General features: G+C 31.2%; 1 protein-coding gene across 1 annotated transcript in view; it reads left to right on the top strand.

Moving 5' to 3' along the window:
- LOC108732605 overlaps positions 1-9,389 on the top strand; it is an 18,072-nt gene that overhangs the window by 931 nt on the left and 7,752 nt on the right. The window lies entirely within an intron of this gene.

Raw genomic sequence — 9,389 nt, 5'->3', positions numbered from 1 at the left:
ATTACTTAAATATCGCTTTAATATTTAAAGTAAATTAACCGTTTTCATTTTCTCCCTGTAGGTCCATATAGTTGGTTAAAGTTACGTTAGCTTCTTTTTCAAATTTTCTATTATATATTTCCATTCCCTACTTCTCCAGCCATGGGTACCTTCCCCACCATTGCTCCCAGTAACCCTGGAGTTGTGAAATGAAATTTTCAAATTTTTAAATACATACGCGGAGAGGAATTAAACTGAATATGAAATTGACGAAATTGAGTTGGTAGGACACCTTTTGAGACATCAGAAATAGAAACAGGAGTTGATTTGGACAAAAAATAGTTAATACAGAAATACTATTCAGATTCTAAAATACTTATTGCTTATTTCAAAAAATATTTGGGATCACTATTTTAGGAGCAGCCAAAATTTTTAATGAATATCAACTTCATCATAAGATTATCAGTTCTAAGACTGGTTGGACACACACCTCCACTCTTTCCTATCCTGAAATAATCTTCGCATTTCCCTAAAACTAGAGCAACCCATATCCTTAACTATTTGCGAACAGTAATCTAATCTAGGTCTACCTCTATCCCTCCTAACTTCCGTTCTACCTCTAATATGTCTCTGACACCTTCATGTCTGAGGAGGTGTCCTACTAATCGATCTCGCCTATTTTTTATTAACTTCCATAGATCCTCTGTTCTCTTACTCTTTCTAATACCTCTTCATTTGTAACTTTCTCTATCTACGATATATCCTCATCATTCGCCTGTAACACCACCTTTTAAACGCTTCTAACCTTTTGTTTTCCGCAACGCCCACTGTCCATGTTTCGCACCCATACAGTGCCGCGCTCCAAACATACATCTTTAACATCCTTTTTCGAATTTCTAAATTAACCGTTCACGGGCCTAGAAGTGACTTATTTTTATTGAAGACGACTCGACCCTGCGCTATCCTCTGCTTTATATCCCTATTACTTCGTCCATGCTGACTTATCTGACTTCCTAATCGGCCACTTCTTCTAATTTTTCATCTCCTATCTTTACAATCACTCTTTGCCTACTTTTCCTTCCCTTGCATACTAGTATTTTAAATTTGCAATATCAACTAAAATACCTAATAAATTTATTTCTGCTTGGACATTATCTTTATAAATTAAAAGTTATTTTTCTGGCATGATATGTTTACAATAATCAAAGAAGAATCGGACAGTGGACTAAGGAGCCACTATTAAAATTGTTTCTTAAAAAAATCTGCACTCTGTTAAATGCGATATTAATAAAATCCGTTATACGATTTTTTAATCTTAAGTACTTTGGACAGGAAAATTAAAATATTTTTTACTCAAAATCGTAAATTAAAATACATACAGTCACTTACTAAAAATGATAAGCGGGTTTTAGAAACAACCTGTTCATAAAAAAATATTTGTTACAAAATCTATCGATAATAATGAGTACTTATGTAGAAATGAATCAAAACGGATATTGCTCGCTTATTTAAAAACATTTTTAAACTCAAATTAATTTGGTTTTATCTGAATCTTGTTTTATTTCATAACATCGGAATCACATGCGCATGATTTATTTACTTTTATATTTTACCTAGTTGTAAGCAAAGGTTTCCTCAAGACTTCCCGCAATTAATTTTTTTAGAAAGTGAAATGCATGTATGCTGTCTTAAACAGGTAATACTGCGGCAGGTGATTCATCAACTCTCAATATGTTTTACCAATTTTTTTTATAATTAAAAAAAATTCCCAATTTTAATTACAAGAAATCCTAAAGTCTATTCAAAAACTAATTTTACTTTAATCATATGGCACGTATGCGATTAATTATACCTACATAGAGAGAAAGTAATAAACAAAAGCATTTGACAGTTGACTAAATTTACAATAGTTAATTAATTAAACAATTATCAAAACCGTCACATTTCTATAACCTTGTTCATCTTCTAAACGTTTACGAATCAATTTTCATTCGGTGATTAAATATTAAAACGATTCATAGTGTAAGACAAAATTAACGATCAAGTTTAATTTGCCATTGTTACTCATATGTAATAGACTGTTTATTGTCTACCGTATTAGAAGACAATCGAAATATTTCTTTGTAAGCTATTATTTCTTACGTTTCATTATCAATTTGTTATAATAAAATTGGTACATTATTTTTGAACAAGAGTGTACAATACAGTGGCCTACTTTTCTCGACTAATTTTCGTTTTCTATTCTGTATGAAAATTTGTCTCTTGCTAAGGAATAATTAGCATAATTATGATAAGCAAACGTAGTATTATTACGTAAACCAAAGCTGCAGGCAACTGACAATTTAATTAGTTTACGATCAATGCAACTAATGAATAATATTATGAACGTAACACTTAAAAATTTACATGATTAAACATTACATTTCAAGATCTTAAATTTCGCTCTTCAGATATATATAAACATGTGCATACAATAATGAAGTCGGCGTCGTGTAGAAAGTGTCCTGATTCCAAAATTTAACCCAAAAAAATTGCCTGCACACAATGATAGGCACCGTAACGTATGAAAATCAATTAAATACTCCAAGTGAATACAAAATTTATAGTCAGTAGAAATAGCAAATCAACAGAATCAAAAACAGACACATAAACAACAATTAAATGCTAATTAAGTGTCTTAATGAAAAACTAAATGCTGCTACCATTTTTTTCAAAAATTACCGAAAACTTGTTTAAAAAATAAAAATTACTTTTTCGATCTCGCAGAAAGTAATTAAATGCGGAATGGGCCAATTATGAATTAAATGCACTTACTATTTTTCCAGTGATACTTCGCGAGTGGACAATGTATTGGCTTAAGATTGAATGGGCGGAACAAGGGTGAAAATTGTTTAAACAATGAAAACTGTTTCTTGGCAATTAAATGCCTTCCAAACGGATCACTTATAAATTAAATGCACTTATTATTTTCTAGTAGATACAAGACTTCGCGATGTGAACAATTTGTTGGCATAAAAAGGAACCAAAAACAGGTTTAAAAAGTAAAAATCAGTATTTCAATCATATTCAGATTAAAGATTAATTAAATGCCTTAATGAGGAATTAGATGATTCGAGCATTTTTTTCCCAAAAATTATTACCTGGTGGCTTAGGATTAAATAAACAGAACATGTGTGAAGAAATTGTTTAAACAATAACACTTAATTTGTTGATCACGCAGAAAGTAATTAAATGCATTTGTAACAACTGGTTGTGAACTAAACGCACTTACTATTTTTCCAGTAATACTTCGCGAATGCACAATGTATTGGCTTAAGATTAAATGGGCAGAACAAGGGCGATAATTTATTTAAACAATGAAAACTGTTTTTTTGTCACACGGCAATTAAATGCCTTCCAAACGGATCACTTATAAATTAAATGCACTTATTATTTTCCAGTAGTTAAAGACTTCCCGATTTGGACAATATGTTGGCAGAAAAAGGAACCAAAAATAGGTTTAAAAAGGAAAAATCAGTATTTCAATCATATTCAGATTAAAGGTTAATTAAATGCCTTAATGAGGAATTAAATGCTTAAAGCATTTTTCTTCCAAAAATTATTTCCTGGTAACTGTGCAAGAAATTGTTTAAACAATGAAAATTGCTTTTTTGAACATGCAGTAATTAAATTGCTTTCTACACGAATGAGTTATGTTAATTAAATGCGTTTATTATTTTTCCAGTAAATGAAATAGTTCGCGACATGGACAATTTGTTGGCATAAAACGGAGTTAAAGATTTAAAAAGAGAAATCCGTCTTTTCAATTCCGTACTAATTAAATGCCTTAATGAAAAATTAAATGCTTCGGGCATTTTGCCAAAAATGATTGTTCTATTAGCTTAAAATTAAGCGGTTCAAACATTTTGAAGACAGACGTGCAAACAAAATAAAAATTTTAAGTGTTTGTGTTTAGATGCAATAACGTAATAATAATCAATTTGATGTCACAATAAACTGAATGTTATTGTGATTTTCCATAAAATATTTTTTTATTTTATGCAATTTATTACATGATTAATGCAATACACAATCAAGCAACTGGTAAATTTTTTTATGCACTTATCTTTCTAATTATTCTGTTTGCAGAAATTAAAAAATTATAAACACCACAATAGTTTCCCTCTCACAACTGAGAGTTATAGTTTCCCTTGTGAATAAAAAACATTTATTATTGTAATTTAATCCGCCTATTTACGCAACATGCATAATAATAACGCATTTAATTATTATAAAAACTATTCTCGATATGTCGTTAAATCAATTTAGTTTTGAAACACTAATAATAATAAAAAAAAGAACATTCTCACAATATGCAGAACCCAGCGGTACAAAATCGATAAAATTAAATAACTACAACGCTTTTGTCTTAAGTAATTCAAACAAATTTATAGTGATGACCAAAACTATTAACTGGTGAATATTTTCAAAGGCCAATTATTATTATTATTATTATAGACGTTGCAATCTTCAATGAGTTTAAAGAACCATCATGGGTACATAACAGACAACTTATTATTAAAATCACAGTAGGTAGCAGAAACAGTTATTTTTTGTATCGAACTTGAATCGTCTACAAACTACAAACTGACAGTTAAGTGCCTCTCGGAAAATATGAACTGCATCAAATTAATTAATTTAACAAACGGTTAATCACGATAGACAATATAGCATCACGGAATTAACATTCAATTCCTATTTTAGAATAGAGTTATTTACAAATAAATAAGTAGCCTTTGTTTATTACCTTTTTCAAACACAATAGAATAGAAAAGGGAATTATCTACACAACTATGCCAACATCTATCTAAAAGAAATGCTGTGAGAGTCAAAACAGTTAGGCATTTTTTCCTTTTGTTCGTTTCCTAGAGAACTACTGCCACCTATAATTCAAAAAACTAGACTTAGGAATCGTCCAAAAAGGACATCCACTGTTTTTTGACATTTTCATATCCCCTGCCTTTATAAAGACGTCACAAATTGCAGACATGACAAATGACAGAGCTACTGTCCTCTTTCAGGGACATGTGTTGGTCTGGTTTCTCTTTAAGAATTGAGAAAAAAGCATCAAGTGCTGGTAAAAGCATGACCTTTTAGTACGACACTCTAATTATTGAAGCTGGTACCATACCTTTAAACTTCGAATCCGCAAAGGTAATTATAAATTAAATACGACTTTCGTCTCTAAACCAACGATTTACAACTTACATATTGGATAAACCGACTGACTGATATATCAACGTACAGACCAAACCCCTGCTGGGTCTATAGACTTGAAATTCTGCACAGACGTTGCTTATGGAACAAAGGCGAACACTAAAAACGGATTTTTTTAAAATTCAACCTCCAACGGGCGAAAAAACGAATCGAAGTTTGATGCCCAAACCGCTGAGTCAGGAAGCAGGAAAATAAGATTTTAAAGTACCACCTCTAAAGGGGCTAAAAGCCTAATATATTATAAAAAATGTCAGGGATTAAGTGCTATGCACTGAGGGCTTCAGTTAGATGAAGGTACCGCCCAAATTTGGACGTTTTACGACCACATATGGCAAAGGTCTAGATGATGGTCCCCACCCCCTTCGGGGAATCGAAATAGGAGGTCTCCCCCACCACTGTACCATAAAAAGTTCGTTGTGGTTTCACAACCATAAAAAATTATAGGGGTTCAAAATTAATAAATATGCCAATTTTTATACATTTCTAGGCATGTAAATATTTATAGTCATTCTTAAACAATATTCAAAGGTAAAACTAATGAAAAATACATAAAAATATTGAGAAAGTTATATAAAACATTATTTAAATATCTTTATCAATAGGGTAGGTTAGGTTAGGTTATCGGGTTTTGTTCAAGTGACCACCCTCTTTCGATCCCCCANTATCTTATTGCGCTTTCGCTCCGGAAATATTGCCTTGAATGGGGATGCATGTCCCAGACCATACACTTTTCCAACATCCAGAACCGTAACTTGGACGAGTTACGTTGTTTGTTTAAAACATTCAACATCGGCTCCGAAGACAGAGCACATAAATGAATCATTTTGGCGTTTGAAGAATTTTTTGTACAATCACTTATGACACTTGTGGAACAAAATATATCACAGCTTACTACCCTGCCTTTAATGGGTTTTAGTAAAAATTGGATTCCCAAAAAAACAATGCTGCCTCCGAAATATAATCTTACATATTTACCCCGAACTTACCCATTTATCATAACAACATTTAGGCATTCAATTCCTATTATAATACGGGAAATGTCTTCATCTCCTATTTACTATACGTGTGCAGCACCATAAAGTTTTAAATTCACAACCTATCAAATTATTCATATGAGAAATGCGCAAGATATTTCTGAATCGCCAGAATATTGCACGTCCATGTCACATGTGCATAATATCATCTACCCTATAACAGTGTAAGTTACGCCAATGTTTTTTTTTTAGAAAAACAGCTCGTCCCAAATGTGCCTAGTAAACGTAGTAAATACGGTTCAAATAACTTATTACAGGTACGAAACAGCTAACAATACCATAAACCCGAACCTATAATTATTTATCAGAAACGACACAAACAGAAACAATAATTATATGGACTTACATAGTGTAGTAAAACCTTGGCAACCTCTTCCCGCGTGCAAGATGACTCCATCTTGGAAAAAATGAACCGTATTCTAGTATCACTTAACGGAAGAACTATACACTTCGCTTCGAAAGTTTGTCTGCGCGTTATGTTCATCTTTATCCCGTCCGCGTTATTAAAACACAAGGTAGTCGCGTTTTATTTAGATTTTATTAAAGGAAAACTCCTGGAAAAGCCACTACTACCAGTTCAAACCGAAAACTACACACAACGCACGCTTCTCATCCTACTGGAGCAAGTACCAACCGAAAAACTAGTATGGTGCAGCGCATGCGCATTGATTACATTTTACTACTTTTGGTTCTATTTTATTACATTATTGTAAAATATCCCTTACATAACATTTACTAATTACAATTTTATTCATACAAAACCTAATAAATACTCTTAACCCATTCTATTAAAAATTTAAGATGAAAGCAGGCTATTCTCTGTGGGACAACAACACCAAAATATTGTAACCTCAAACGAATAGCTTAATGGTATTTCTTAGGTTGAATGTATTTGTTAAGTTTTGAATTCGATTATAACAAATAAATATTTAATAATGAACATTTACAACAACTTCGTAAAATTAAGTCAAAATAAGAATACATAAGATCAACCACACATAATCAACACGCACGTTTGCAACCGCTACTCGACTAATGCCGCGTAAACGAAGTATTCATCAGCATGGCACATGTGCAGTACATTACTCCAAGCGCGCCTTATTCAAATTCAATTAATTTTTGACACTTCCCCGTATAATTTAAATGTCCATCTTTATAACAACTGCTTGCATCTGGGCTTACATATAATGCAGTTATAATTTTATGTTTGAAAATTTATTAAATTTACAGATTTTAAACGGAATATTTTTTAGGTACAAAATGGTGTGGAACTGGTGATATTGCAATGTCATATTACGATTTAGGAAGTGAAATTAGTACGGACAGATGCTGTAGGGCTCATGACCTCTGCCCTGTGAAAATTAGGGCATATTCTAAACGATATAATTTAACGAACGATTCGTTATATACTAAGTCTCACTGTGCATGCGACGATGTTTTGTACTCATGCTTAAAACAAGCCGATTCTCCATCGGCAAATTTATTGGGAAATATTTATTTTAACCTTGTTCAAGTACCTTGTCTTAATGATACTAGTTCGGGAAGACAATTCAACAAAATCAGAAGAAACTTTTAGTGCTCGTAATTTTTTAAATGTTTTTTTTTGTTAATGTGCTACGTAATAAATTTTTATTATTTTTACTAATTGTTTTATTCAAGGTAGATATTTGTACAATCCTACTACAAGTTTTTGAAATATAATGGCATTAAAATACGTAATAAATGCAAGCACGAGCAGCCACTGGAGAAAATATAAAAGCTTTTAGAAATAACAAGCAGAAGTTAAGTAACATAATGGTATCAAAAATCACATCTTCAAACCATGCATATGCATGCAAAAAAAATTAGATAGGACAAGTAATTTAGAAATAACTAATTATCATAGCAAATAAATGAAATAAATCAGCGTTGTCTCGAACAAGTCTAACATGAAATAGGGAAATGAGAACGAAACCGTAAACAATAAAAAATCATAATTTGAATGAAATAACAGAAATGCTTTTACTTTTCTAGACAACTATTTCAGAAAAAGATAAACTTATTCTGTTATACTTTATAACCCACTTTTTAGTTTCGTCGTTAGATTCATTGCATAATATTCTCGATCTCGATTAACTAACGAGAATTAAAATAATTGATTAGATATTGATTGGTAATTCTTATTGGAAGTGGTAGAGAAACCTCTACTTCTAATTGGGTAATTACGTTATTTTAATTTTTAGTTAATACAGTAGATCCATCATCGAATGGAAAAATTAAATACAATTTACTTTTCTAATTTATCATAAATATTATATATATAAAAGAAATTATGAGTGCTGTCAGCACAGAACAAAGTAGTATTACATAGTTAGTATCAGCAATTCTTATGCTGAAATGTAAGATGTGTTGCATACCTATTTACAAACAATTCCTTCAAATTTAATTTTTCAAACAATTTCTAACACAAAGAAAGTGTTCACAAAAGTGAATTTTGATCACTAGAAGCAATGGTGCGAACAGTTTTGAGCTCACGGTAACTGATAGGGGGGAAGAACTTGTATATAGTTACAAAAATGTTTGGAAACCTAGACAAAGTGGTGTTTGCATATCAACTCAAACAATTTAGGATCAAACATGCGCAAGTAATATCGGTAACTGATTACAATTTCTCAATACCTCAGAAACGTTTTCTCATCCAAATATTTAGAAGATGAAAGAGAATTTTTATTAGATTTTGGAGATATTTGAACTTTTTATTCAAATGAAACAAATATTCAGAACGACCTTTAACAGATTATTGCCATTGAATTATAATTTAGAAACAATAGTTCAAACTATTTGTGAAAAATATCGATTTTTCTCCTGTAAAAACCTGCCATAATTAGATACAATTTTAATGAAGAGACTTGTCATATTTCGTTGAAATATATTCTCAAAAAATCTATTAAAAATAATAAAAAGTCTTCTTTAGGTAGCAAAACTCAACAAGCACATACTACATTAGTAACTTGTCAAGTTTATTTTTCGATTTATGTAGTCATTCTTTAATAAACTACTTTTAAGTAAATGTCTTATTATATTTCACATATATTGCATAAACGCACCAGCTACCCTAAAGGATAAACATGGTCGCTACTA

Source organism: Agrilus planipennis, unplaced genomic scaffold (genome assembly GCF_000699045.2).
Source record: "Agrilus planipennis isolate EAB-ADULT unplaced genomic scaffold, Apla_2.0 scaffold71, whole genome shotgun sequence".
Classification (NCBI taxonomy): domain Eukaryota; kingdom Metazoa; phylum Arthropoda; class Insecta; order Coleoptera; family Buprestidae; genus Agrilus; species Agrilus planipennis.
The sequence above is the reverse complement of the archived record's forward strand: the minus strand, read 5'-3'. Positions and strand labels throughout refer to the sequence as shown.